The sequence below is a fragment of the Borostomias antarcticus genome (assembly GCF_949987555.1).
Source record: "Borostomias antarcticus genome assembly, contig: scaffold_192, whole genome shotgun sequence".
In the NCBI taxonomy this organism is placed as follows: domain Eukaryota; kingdom Metazoa; phylum Chordata; class Actinopteri; order Stomiiformes; family Stomiidae; genus Borostomias; species Borostomias antarcticus.
The window spans coordinates 86,429-98,263 of record NW_028176748.1 but is presented as its reverse complement, the minus strand read 5'-3'; positions in this window follow the sequence as shown (position 1 = coordinate 98,263).

Sequence of the window (11,835 nt, the reverse complement as noted above, 5' to 3'; positions counted from 1 at the left end):
CAGGAAAGAGGAGTCCAGCCCAAACACATCCTTAGCTTTAGAGCTTTTGAGTGATCTTAATGTTTTTGCCACTTGAGATTCCGATACTTCATTTATGGCGAAGAAAGGATGTGTTTCATCTCACTGCATGTGAGCATTGGTAGAAGACAGGATGTGTTTCATCTCACTGCATGTGATCATTGGTAGAAGACAGGATGTGTTTCATCTCACTGCATGTGAGCATTGGTAGAAGACAGGATGTGTTTCATCTCACTGCATGTAAGCATTGGTAGAAGACAGGATGTGTTTCATCTCACTGCATGTGAGCATGGGTAGAAGACAGGATGTGTTTCATCTCACTGCATGTGAGCATGGGTAGAAGACAGGATGTGTTTCATCTCACTGCATGTGAGCATTGGTAGGCAGGCTGTACAGTATGTTAGAGCCTTAACAGGATCCACAAAGTAGGTGTTGAAAGCTGTTGCGACTTGTATTGCATCTTGAGTTAGGCAGCCATTTACATTTAGTTCAAGTCTTTTCCTTGAGTTTCCATGATCTTTTCCTGTCAGTTTCTTCAGATTATCCCAGATCAACTTACAGTTACCATTTTCCTCATTAATAATGTTAATAAAAGGAGATGCCTTAGCCTGTCTTAGGTCTTTGATTACTTTATTTCTCAGGGTTGTAAACCTACACTTGTCATGTTCCATTTTAGATTTTAGAGCTATTTTAGGGCTAGGCTACTGTTCACCTTATTATGTACCAGTATTTATATATTTAGGTATGTTGTAAGAGATGAGTGGTTGTAAACCATGAACTCAGGTATATTGGAATTCATTTAAACAAGTACATCTTATTCAATTTTCAAGTATTGTTCATTTATTTGAGTATCCCGTTCCTATAGGAACAAAGTAGCCTAGCCTACATTAAGGTGAATTGTTATAGCACCCGCCTGGCAATAAAATAACATAGGCCTACTGAAATACCTTATTATATTATAGGGTTAATAATAAAGGTTTGAATTAAATTGAAAATCTGACCACTCCCTTTTTATTGTTTGCAAAGCCCGACATACTTCACACGTGTTGAGGGGACATCTTTACATGTCCAGCAGGTGCCTGGATCAGACCCGTTTCCAGAATGAAATGCCAGGGGGGGCATTCAATATGTTAGGGGGGGCACACACAAATTGTTTAGGTGCTTTTAAGCCCGTTTTATGTCGTTTTTCAGCCAGATTTAGAGGGATATCTCATTTCTCATTGTTATTCTAAGTTCTCACCGACACCTACCTCTGTGTGTTTTTGACATAAGTCTATATCTATTTATCTATCTATCTATCTATCTATCTATCTATCTATCTGTCTGTCTGTCTGTCTGTCTGTCTGTCTGTCTGTCTGTCTGTCTGTCTGTCTACCTACCTTACCATTACCATATCTTTGGAATGTCTCCTCACTGCTCAGAATTCATCAAAACTGTCAAAATAAGTTGATTGCTGTTATATGGAGAATTTGCAAAAACATTTTTGTTAAACCTTTTTAAATAAAAATAACACTAAACCTATCAAGTCCATCATAAGTGATTCAAAGTACTGTACATGCAAAAGGGCCTCCCTGTTGTGCAAACAAATAAACAAGTTTTCCCCAAAAGAAAATTGCAGCTTATGAAACTAGCATCTTCAGCTTTATTTGACGAGTCTCTTAACCAGCCAACTCTCCTCTCCAGATAGGTGGGGTGACCTGAGAACCTAAACCCTGGGTGGATAATTGTCTTGGTAAAGTTAAAACACGTTAAAAACGATTGTAATTACTGAAATGTTTTTATCAAGACAACTAAGCCCTGGCGTCTGGTGGGTCCTAGACCATGTCAGGACCAGCGAAGCAAGCGCGCAGCGCGCACAATTTTGGGAGGGATGCGCTTTCAAAGCATGCCCTGATGGGAGGTTTCACAGCACCAGAAGGGCGCTGAGCAGTGGCATTTTTATATGCAAAAAACATACAGAAACAACCAAGCTTTTAGGGACACACTAAATAAACCACAGAGCCATTATATGACAACAATGGCCAAGCACCACGAAGAGGAATGACAGAACAATAAAATACACCCCCTTCCCTACTAACACAGTGGGTTGCAGCAACGTTGCACATAAGTTGTACTTAGGTAAGTTGCAACGTTACCATCAGGCGATGTTGTGACAACGTCCATCTAAGGTCGAAAATAACTTTACCCTCCTAAGTCTAATTAGACTTTTCTGCAACGTTGCAGAAACATTTGCAATATGGGTCCCTGCAACGTCATTAAATAAACGTTGCAGTGACGTTGGATTAAAGTCCTATTAGGCTAGCAATCGGGCTATCCCGTGACGTCACTGCTTGCTTGGTTCACAGTTAAAGTAGGCAGGATTCTTTGCCAAACTGCTCCTGTCTTTTTTTTTTTTTTTTAATTTTCGCTTATATCCTTCATATTGTACTGTATGTTGAGGTTAATAACGCATCTTAGAAATGTTATTGATTGTATATTTCCCTGTTTGTTATAAATTGAATGCTTTTTCATTAATTAAAAAAATTTCTAACTTTTCGGTGTCGACCAAGATGTCATTTTTCAAAAGACGTGTCGAGAAAACCCATTCATTCTCTCGGCATTATGGAACGCTTCCACTAGGGGGCGATGAGATCACTTTCCCTCCCTATAGATGGGTTCGCCGCCTACGTCACAGCAGAGCGAGCACGCAGCCTCTCGGTAAAAAGGAACGAGCGAACGAGGAACGAACTCGCTAGCCACAGCAGCTCCGTTTCATGTAGCTAATTATGCCTCAAAGCTGCTGTGAACTGTACAAACAGAAAAGGACAAGATGATGGCCTCAGATTCTTCAGCATCCCCTCGAGATGTCACCCTTTTCAGAGGAACCACCGAAAGCTGTGGTTTAAAGCCATAAAGAGAGCAGATTGGGGACCAACAACACCACAGTGTGGTGCGCACTTCATCTCTGGTAAGTTATACCAGTTACCTCGGGGTTTTTTTCCTCATCAAATTACATTGATTTGACTGTTGGTTTAGCTATTTATTTGTTTACTTACCGGTAATAATTTAAGTAAACAGAAGTAACTCATAACCTGCACGCTAAACTAAGTTCAGGAATTGGAAGCCCAATGCTAGCTAGCTAACGTTAGCTAGTGCTAGCTAGCACGCTACCTAATGATAGCTAGCTAACGTTAGCTATTGCTAGCTAGCACGCTACCTAGTGTTAGCTAGCTAAGTCAAGGCCCGAACTTGACTAACGTTTAGACAATATTGCAAATAATCCGACAAACTATTGCAAACCTTTTTTCTGTTACTGCTGGCTTTGTGTTCGCCGCGAACATTTGCAGAAACATAAGCAAGCGAAAGGTCTGAGCTGGTAGTTTGTGTTAGTTAACGTTACTCTAAAATGGCCGCTGCACATGTGAATTGTTTGTTGTTTGACTCTGCTGAATTTGAGACTCACATTGGGAGCTCACTCGTGTCAGGCTTTCTAAGGACATCACGAATCTTAGGCTAATATTACATAGGCAACAGTGAAGGCGAAGCCAAGATAATGCTTTATATATTTTCCATTTGTCTGGAAAGTGGGAGACTGAGAACAATGCCACCCACGAGGTAAGCGGGTTACCGGACAATAGCGTTATAGCTCGAAACAAAGATGGAGGCAGCTTTGTTTGCCACATTAGTAGTATCGGTGGTGGATATTGTTGGAGTTCGAGTCAAAAACAGGCGTTCCTGTTAAAACTGAAACTGCATGTTTGTGTTGAAATGAAATGTCTATGCCTACTGCACACTGATAGTTGGACTATTTTTTATTTATTTTGAATACCATTTTACTCATCTTGCAGATTTTCCAAGCTTGTCCCATGTGGGCGAGCGGGGCCCAGGCCCCATGTATAGCACCCCAGCCAGATCATACAGCACCCCAGCCAGACCAGGTAAGAGTGGCATGTACTGCTGTGGTGTCTACCTGTCTTGTCTTTATTTAGTTTCCCTCCAAATGCCAGAAGCCAAAGCCAACACCATAAAGTTTCCTGCTAATCCCTTTAGGTTTTCAGTTAGCTCTGTGATTGGCTTTTTTAGATTGAATACCATTTACTCATCTTGCAGATTTTCCGAGCTCATCCCCTGTGAGCGAAAACCATGCGAGCCCAGGCTTCATGTATAGCACCCCAGCCAGACCAGGTAAGAGTGGCATGTACTGCTGTGGTGTTTTGATGTCTACCTGTTAATGTCTTAATTTATTTTCCTTCAAATGCCAGAAGCCAAAGCATGCTGCCAACACCATACAGTTTCCTGCTAATCCCTTTCCTTTATCCCTTTTGTTTTTCAGTTAGGTCTGTGATGCCGTCGCCCAATAAAACGGCTCCAGCACCATTGACTCCATGTAACCCTCTACCTAATCGATGCTGCTCTGCAGATGCTGGTATGGGACTACTTCATGTTGCATGCAGGGATATATTTTGAGTTTCATTTAGTTTTATGTCAATGTACTTATAGCCACATCTGTGTTTATCTAGATTTCCAGAGGTCTGTACATCAGCAGTTCTCAGAGATGCGGGAGCAACTCCGTGAGCTTGCACGGACTGTGAGGGAACTGGCCCAGAGCACGTGGCCTGTGGAGTCTGGAGCCCAGGGAGAAGTGCTGGATGTACTGAACCCTGCCCAAACGGACGAGGAGCTGCAGGTCTGTGAGGCCAGGTTGAAGGACCGGGAACATCAGAGGAAGATGGTGAGTGTCTGCAGGGCGGAACTTTGTCTTATTTTTGCAGTGCAGGTAAGGGTACAGTAAATGACTGTCTTTGTTTTGCAGACACAATACCTAGGTGCCATTGGTGGCAGAGACTTGGCGGACACAGTCCGGCGGGTGCTGTCAGCTGTAGCCACACATGCGGTGTGGAGCGCCTACAGTGTGCACGGGAAGAAGGGGAAGAAGCCACTGAAGAGTATGACACTCTTCAATGTTCTAACACGTAAGAAATGGTTCATATTTTGAATATTTTTTAATACATCGTCTTTGTTCCATGACCGATGTGAATTGAAACCATTACCTTTCTTGATAACTTAAAGGTGCAGTGATGGTCTCCATGCCAAAGGCTATGATGGCGTAGGTGGCCGCCCAGCTGCAGGAGACATTGAAACATGCCCCTGCTAAATGCAGAAGGGTAAGTGATGTCTTTTTCTTTGGTTTCTCCTACCCAGTGACACTGCATGGTTCCAAAGATTGTGTACCACTTTTTTGTGCATGTATGTGCGTTGTGTATTTACGGCCATTTCATTGTGTCTTTAGGTATCTGCAGAAGTCCGCCTGAGCACAGCCCATCCAAGAACAGTCCATCTGAGCACTCCCCAGCATTCTGATGAGGAAGACTTCCCTTCCTAGCTGCCCCCCAACCCATCTGACACCCACCCGCAGCCCATCTGAGCACAGCCCCCCCCCCCAGCCTATCTGAGCACAGCCTGCCATTTTTTTTTTTAAATAACTTTTTTTGTAAATAACTTTTTGTATTTTTTTTTTTTAATCCTTTTTGTTTTTAAACTTGTTTATCATGTTTCAGGCCAGACATTGTGTACTTTTTTAATAAAATAAATTGTTCTTGACTGAATGGTGTTGTCATAACTTTTGTACCATAATTTTGCTTGCTGCATTGACTATGACATTAATAGGCTCTTTGCACAAGCTCCACTACTTCCTGACACTCTACAGGCGTATTTCTTTCCTGGCCTATACTAGTGGATGGAAGTGATTGATCAGGTGTGCTGAACACCGGATTCATCGCTATTGCTATCCAATAGTATAGGACGGTAAAGAAATATGCCTGTAGAGTTTCAGGAAGTAGTGGAGCTTGTGCAAGGAGCTGATTTGTTTTGTAATGCAAATTATAAATGTAGCCAACGGAAGTGTAGACCACGTTGCAGCAACGTAACAAAGTAATATATAAACGTGTATACAACGTTGCAGCAATATACATCGAAATCATCGCGGAAATCACAACGTTGTGTACACATTGCAGGCACGTTGCAGACACGTTGGACCTGCACGTTGCAGCAACTTGTGTGCAGATACCGCGTTTGCGTTGCATGCACGTTTAACTTGACGTTGAGTGGACCATACAAAAGTCTAAATTGCACGTTTCTGCAACATTGCTGCAACCTGATTGTGTTAGTAGGGTTAGGGCACAGCACTCAATAGCCTACTCCCTCACTAATCAGTGTTTAGGCTACTACTAGCCTACTAGGCCTTAGCCCACCGCTCCAGGAAGCAAAGTTAACGCTCTTGAGTGCCGATTAAATCTAGGCAAAGCAAAACGCACAGCCATAACAACTGGTAATTAATCACAAAAGACCTACCTTATATCGTAACCCAAACTCGTTTAATCCACTTCATTTTGTAATCAATTTTCAACAAATAGCCTACTCAAGATCTCCGTTTTCAATGTTCATTGATGCTGCCAGTAGCTATATAGCTAAAGTGTGTAACGTGATTGACCAATAGGTAATGTGAATGACGGGACAGTCAAGTTGTTGCATCATTTTACCTGGCCTACAATATTAAGTGAATAACGAGCTAGTAAGACCGGTCAACGGACCGTAACGTGGACTGTATTTTCATGAGGACTGTAGGGGGCAACGGAGCACTACCAAAATGCTAAACACGGATGAAAATGAAGCGATATGGCAGAATACAAGACGCATTTAAGACAGACAGTCTGAAAGTCGATTTTCGTGCCTTCTTTCACTGAAAGAAAGCGCACAAATCAAGTTTTATTTGTATTTGTATGGGTAGCCTAAGCCAAGGAGCAATCACCACTACTTCTGAATCTTCTGACATCCACTAATAATTCATCCCATGTATGCAAGTTTTTGCACTAGTATGTCGTTAACATTACCAAAAATAACCGCACGGAATGAATGATCTGCCCTACTCTGCCTGGGATTGGCTAATATGGTGCCTTCCTTGGTTGAGATTGGTCAGGTTTTAGTGGTCAGTTTGATTGGTTAAAGTATATCAGGGTAAGCCAATCAGATGCAGAATAGCCCGGGGTCATTCCGTCATCACAGAGATTACGTCTTTTGCGTTTCGTTCAGGGCGGGCCCAGCTGATTCAGTGATTCATTAAATCCGTAACTACGATGTAATTAAATAACGTGACAATGTGGTTACATCACAGTCCCAATCTGACTTTATTGAAAATGTGTCACAGTGGGTCAGAACATTTGTAAATTACTTAGGTTTTAAAATAAATTTTGAAGTCATACAGTTACAGAATTGTAATAATGAGGAGAAATCCTGCATGTCTGTTTTGTGTGTAATTTCTCATTTACAGTTAATATAAACACTAAAGATTTGCAGTCTAGGCCTAATAAAAATAATGATAAAAAATATGCCTATGAATAAAGTCCTAATTTTGCAACCTAAATGTGAGCAATGAACGCTGAGCAGTGAACGTAGAATGCAAGGCTACTTTCTTAGGTGACACAATTGAAGAACTAGACAAACAAGTTACACACTCTGGTACAGTAGGTGGCGGTATGCACATTAAAGTTGTTTGCGATCCGCCACTAAACCCAGCGAAGAAGAAGAAAACGACGACGGGTTAAACTTCCGCTCCGTTTGAAACAGAAACGATTGAGAAAGACCAACACGCTGTCTTTGTCCCCGCGACAACACAGATCCTGTAAGTATCTCAATTTCAATGTATACATAGCTAGCTATGTATTTTGGTATCGTCCCAGATAAAACACCAATGTTATGTGCAAGCTACCCTTTTGTAATGATTATCTATATGGAGATGCTCTCTTTCCAATGTTAGCTAACTAGCTAGCCAGCTAACGTGATTAGCCTTTTTCTGTACATCATGGCTAGCTAAGTAGCCTACGTAAAATTACTCTGTCGCAATTATTGTTATAACTTTCGCTTTTGTGTAATTGTAGCTTAAATTATAATGTTGGCTTGGCAACGTGAGAATAGTTCAGTTGTGTACACTATAACTTTTATGAAGTGTTGTCGTGGGCCATTGTTTCCTAATTACGGGCAATGGTGGAGTCTTCTCAAGTCTAGCAGGCTCGCGCGAGCTCCTGCACGTTCGTACTGTTTCATCGCTTGGAATAAAATGGAATAATTAGCTTACTCATTGATTTCGCATTAACCCACAACACCGTTAGTATGTGTTTGTTTTTAGGCATACATTTTTCCGAAGTTAACGTTAACAGAATACTAGAAGCCCCAACAATGGAGCTAGGCTAGCTAGCAGGATTTGTTATAGCAGCCATCTTGGCTTTTTTGGTTACAGCAGCAATCTTGGTGGTTTTGGGATGTGATTTCATGTTACTCTTAACTGTTGAAATGGTTGCTCATGCTGTCAAACGGGTAAAGAATTGTGTACTACGTTTTCACTCACATACAAATCCAAATTTTGCATAAAAGGGACTCATGATGTGGACTACTAATATAGTGTCTTGCAAAATCTATTTAATTACTGAGTGTGAAGGGTGGTAGACATGTTGCCCTGTTCCTCTAAACGTGTCAGAAATCACGTGGTCCTGTGGAGTGTGCATGTCAGCCAACGAGAGGGTCACCCACCCACTCTCTCTCTCTCCCTCTCTCCCCTCCCATGCTCTCAGTTGCCAACCTCCCAGTTCTTGTTTGAACTGAGCGCTAAGACGGGGACAGGCGTGGCCAGGGGCAGTCCTGGGACAGCACCACAGGCTCTGTGAGTCTTGTTCAGTTGAATGCCCTCATGAGTATTAACAGAAGAGCACCATATACATATGCACACATACACTCTAACATGTCGCTCTCTCCTCAGCTCAGCCCAATGGTCTCTGATGGTTCTGTCTGGCCAGCCCTTAGGTGGAGAAACACCTGATCATCAATATAGGCAGGCACACGTAAGTACAAATGCACAACGTTTCCATAGACGGGATAAACAAATGGGAATATTGATATTGAGTTAATGTTAGCGGTAGACATGTGAGATTTATAAGACGCATCACTGACGCCAGTGACGCCACAATATCAGGGAAATTGAGCAATTGCTTTCCTGTAGTGCAAACTTGCAAGATTCGCTCAGTTATTAACCCTTCTTGCCTTTTTTGTTGTTGGTTTTCTCTCTCCTCCTTCCTCTCTGTGCAGTTCTCCTGTGTGCTGAGCCGCTATCCCATGTATTGCCACTGCTGACAGGGTAGAGCTCAGCCCCATGCAGAAGTGAGTGATGAGGAGAGGGAAGATCATTTTCCCGTTTTTTTTCCCTCCAGTTTTAGGAACCGTCTCAAGAATGTGTTCCCCACTTTTATGCCTTTAAATCAGGGTTGGAGTATTCCAGGTGTGGCCATGGCCATGAACACCAGTAGAGGAGGGAACCAAGTGTCTCATTCTCTCTCCACAGTTGTGTGGTTGTAACCCCCCACTAGCTACATATTCATTCAATCTTTATTTAACCTCGTGAATCAATTGAGAGTAAGCTCTCATTTACAATGACGTATAATCACTCTATATTTGAACTTGTACTACAGGTGAGATAATCCTTTTTAATGGTCTCTCTCATTCGCTCTCCTAGCTGTGATGTTAGAGTTGTGCAAGACTTGGGTGTTCTCCTGCTCTGAGTGCCCATTCTCCTATACCTCCCAGATCTACCTCCACAAGCACATCAAGAGGAGCCATGACAACCTCTGTCTCTGCTGAGGAACACACAGAGCATTATGAAGTAGCCAGTGCCTTGGCGAAGGTGTTTGAGCAGCAGGCATCAATGGATTAACTCCCAAGACACAAGGAAGAGACAGCGCAACACGCGCTATGACTCCAGTGACGAAGGTAATATAATAAAGTGCATTCAACAGTCCCAAAAGAGTACTACTTGAGTTGACTAATCTGAGCTAATTTACCTCTACTATATGTTCCAGTGCCCAGGCAGCCGGTCGGCAGAACTCAGACCAGACCAGCTATGCCAGGTGCCAGAGCCGGAAGGCCTGCTCTGCCAGTTATCAATGCAGGTATCCATGCATGTTTGTGTTGGTGAAATGTCTATGCATATTTGCACACTTACAGTTAACTCAGGACTTTCTGAAGACTCATGTACTCAGTTCACTAATTCGCTCATCTCACATCTCACTACTCGGCAGTAGATGTTCATCGCCCGGGTCCTTTGAGCCAAGGCGCTGTGAGCCCAGGCCCTTCAGCCCTTCAGACGTCCAGGCACGAGCAGCATGCATCAGCGATTAGCACCCCGGCCAGACCAGGTCAGGGTCTGACATGTCTCATGTCGAGTTGATTCTTCCCCTTATGCCAGAATCACTACGCCGCCAGCACCATAGTTTCCTGCTCATCCCTTTATCCTCTGGTTTTCAGGTAGTTCTCTGATGCCATCGCCTGTGAGACCAACAGCTCCAGCAGTGTTGCCATCAAGCTCTGCAGATGCTGGTATGCTGAATTTTGTGAACTACTTCATGCTGCATGTAGGGATATACTTTGCGTTGAATATCCATTATGGGACCGTACAATTACTTATAGCCACATCTGTGTTTAATATCCAGACTTCCAGAGGATGATGTGTCAGCAGTTCTCCAGCGTCATGCAGAGTCTGAGGGAGATGGCACAGACAATGATGAGGCTGGAGCAGAGACTGGAGCAGAGACTGTCCGGCGAGTCTGCAGACAGCTATCGGGGAGCAGTACTGGATGACCTGCACCCTGCTAAAACGGAGGAGGAGCTGCTGGTCTTGGAGGAGCAGCTGAAGGACAAGGATCATTTAAGGAAGACGGTGAGTAACTTCAGGGCAGAACTTTGTTCCTTATTTATGCAGGGAAGTGTTAAGGAAATGTAAAAGTAAATGATTGTCTTTATGTTTTGCAGACACGATATCTGAGTTCCATTGGCGGCAAAGATCTGCCAGATGTGGTCCGGCGGGTGCTGTCAGCCATTGCCATACACAGAGTGTGGTGTGTCTACAGCGTCCATGGGAAGAGGGGGAAGAAGCCTCTGAAGAATATGACCCTCTACAATGTCATATTACGTAAGGGATTGTTCATATTTTCGCAAAATAATACATTGTCTTTGCTTCATGCCATGTGCATTGAAACCATTCCCTTTTTGGTTAAAAGGTGCAGTTATGGCCTGTAAGCCAAGCACCACTGTGACGGAGGTGTCTGCCCAGCTGCAGGAGATGCTGAAACATGCCCCTGCTCGATGCAAAAAGGTATGTGATGTCAGGCAGTTAATTTTCTCGTATCCAGTGACATGGCACGCTTCCAATGAACGTATGCGACTTGCTTTTACAGCCATTTCATTATGTCCTTAGTCATCTGCTCCAGCCCAGCTGACCTCCCCAGCCCAGCCCCTGACCGCAGCTCCAGCCCTGACCACAGTGGAGTATTCAGATGAGGATGACCTCTTCTGCCCAGACCCTCGATTCAGATGTGGGTGACCCCCAGCCCGTCTCCCTAAACCTGCCTTTCCAGCCTGCCAGGATGGATGCCTTTTTTGTAAATAGTTTTTGTAAATTTTAACCTTTTTTTTGTGGGATACAACGGTCTGTTCCCGGTCTGCCTGCCACAGAATGCGCACTTTGTTTCATTTTTGTTTTTAGAACTTTTGCAATTGTCAGATAATGGGTTGCTAGCCAGAGCTTGTACATACTTTTTTTTGCTTTTCTGGCTATGCGTAATGTGACAGACCGTAAACCTCATCCTTGTAAATATGTATACTTTTAATTTGTAATCTACTTTGTGTAATAAAATGTTCTAAACTGTTAATGGTGTCCAGTCTTATATTGGTTTGTATCATAATGCTTGCTGCTATATCCCCATATAGCATTAATTCGTTTTTGTACTGGTAAATGCT